General features: G+C 40.6%; 1 non-coding gene across 1 annotated transcript; it reads left to right on the top strand.

Annotated features, from left to right (window-relative positions):
• The first annotated feature begins 3 nt into the window (after positions 1-3).
• On the top strand, positions 4-75 carry TRNAQ-CUG (transfer RNA glutamine (anticodon CUG)). The gene has a single exon. It is a non-coding gene; the product is annotated as a tRNA-Gln (tRNA).
• The last annotated feature ends 2361 nt before the right edge of the window (positions 76-2436 follow it).

Here is a 2436-nt window from a genome sequence, read left to right as displayed (position 1 = left end):
GCCGGTCCCATGGTGTAATGGTGAGCACTCTGGACTCTGAATCCAGCGATCCGAGTTCGAATCTCGGTGGGACCTGCGAGCTCCTTTTGATGCGGGAAATCGGGAAAAATCCCCGGGAAATTCGATAAATCCCAGAAATTCACAGATCCCAGAAAATACCGCAAATCCCAGAAATTCACAGATCCCAGAAAATCCCGCAAAATCCCAGAAATCCTTTAAATTCTGTAAAATCCGAGAAATCCTTTAAATTCTGTAAAATCCCATAAATCCTATAAATCCCAGAAAATCCCATAAATCCTATAAATTCTGTAAAATCCCAGAACATCCTATAAATCCCAGAAAATCCTATAAATCCTTTAAATTCTGTAAAATCCTTCAAACCCCAGAAATTCCCATATCCCAGAAAATACCGCAAATCCCAGAAATTCTCAGAAATTCGCAAATCCCAGAAAATCCTGCAAAAAAACAGAAATCCTTTAATTTCTGTAAAATCCCAGAACATCCTATAAATCCCAGAAAATCCCATAAATCCTATAAATTCTGTAAAATCCCAGAAAATCCTGCAAATCCCAGAAATTCCCAAATCCCAGAAAATACCACAAAATCCCAGAAATCCTTTAAATTCTGTAAAATCCCAGAAAATCCTGCAAATCACATAAATACCAGCAAATCCCAGAAATCCTATAAATTCCAGAAAATCCTTCAAACCCCAGAAATTCCCATATCCCAGAAAATCCCGCAAAATCCCAGAAATCCTTTAAATTCTGTAAAATCCCAGAACATCCTATAAATCCCAGAAAATCCCAGAAATCCGATAAATTCCAGAAAATACCGCAAATCCCAGAAATTCTCAGGAATTCGCAAATCCCAGGAAATCCCGCAAATCCCAGAAATCCTTTAATTTCTGTAAAATCCCAGAAAATCCTGCAAATTACATAAATCCTATAAATCCCAGAAATCCTATAAATTCCAGAAAGTCCTGCAAATCCCATAAATCCTTAAAATCCTATAAATCCCAGAAATTCCGAAAATCCTGCAAATCCCATAAATCCTATAAATCCCAGAAATTCCCAAATCCCAGAAAATCCCATAAATCCTATAAATTCTGTAAAATCCCAGAAAATCCTGCAAATTACATAAATCCTATAAATCCCAGAAATCCTATAATTTCCAGAAAATCCTGCAAACCCCAGAAATTCCCAAATCCCAGAAAATATCGCAAATCCCAGGAAATCCCGCAAAATCCCAGAAATCCTTTAAATTCTGTAAAATCCCAGAACATCCTATAAATCCCAGAAATCCGATAAATTCCAGAAAATACCGCAAATCCCAGAAATTCCCAGAAATTCCCAGAAATTCCCAAATCCCACAAAATATCGCAAATCCCAGGAATTCCTGGGAATTCGCAAATCCCAGAAAATCCTATAAATTCCAGAAAAATCCTGCAAATCCCATAAATCCTTAAAATCCTATAAATCCCAGAAATTCCGAAAATCCTGCACATCCCATAAATCCTATAAATCCCAGAAATTCCCAAATCCCAGAAAATTCCATAAATCCTATAAATTCCGCAAAATTCTAGAAAATCCTGCAAATCCCACAAATCCCATAAACCCCAGAAAATCCCGCAAAATCCCAGATATCCTATAAATTCCATAAAATTCCAAAAGATCCTGCAAATCCCATAAATCCTATAAACACCAGAAATTCCCAGAAAAGTCCCAGAAAATCCACAAAATCCCAGAAATCCTATAAATTCCAGGAAATCCCAGAAAATCCCAAATCCCGGAATATACCGCAAATCCCATAAATCATAGAAACCCCAGAGAATCCCAGAAATCGCGCAAATGCCATAAAATCCCTCAAAATCCCATGAATCCCATAAATCCTACACGGACAGAGGGACAGATGGACACATGGACAGATGGACAGATGGAAATAGGGCCAAAAGGACAGAGGGACAGATGGACAGAGGGACACAGGGATAAATGGACAGACGGACACACGGACAGAGGGACAGATGGAGACACGGACACATGGACAGATGGACATGGACAGAGGGACAAATGGACAAATGGACAGAGGGACAGAGGGACAGAGTTACAGAGGGACAAATGGACAGATGGACACACTGGCAGATGGACACACGGACAGATGGACACATGGACAGATGGACACACGGACAGATGGACAGATGGACACACGGCCACATGGACAGATGGACACACGGACAGATGGACACATGGACACACGGACACATGGACACACGGACAGATGGACAGATGGACACACGGACACATGGACACACGGACAGATGGACAGATGGACACACGGACAGATGGACAAATGGACAGATGGACAAATGGACAGATGGACACACGGACAGATGGACAAATGGACAGATGGACAAATGGACAGATGGACACACGGACAGAT

Source organism: Malurus melanocephalus, unplaced genomic scaffold (genome assembly GCF_030028575.1).
Source record: "Malurus melanocephalus ecotype Western Australia unplaced genomic scaffold, MMel_1.1 scaffold_2605, whole genome shotgun sequence".
Lineage (NCBI taxonomy): Eukaryota > Metazoa > Chordata > Aves > Passeriformes > Maluridae > Malurus > Malurus melanocephalus.
The sequence above is the reverse complement of the archived record's forward strand: the minus strand, read 5'-3'. Positions and strand labels throughout refer to the sequence as shown.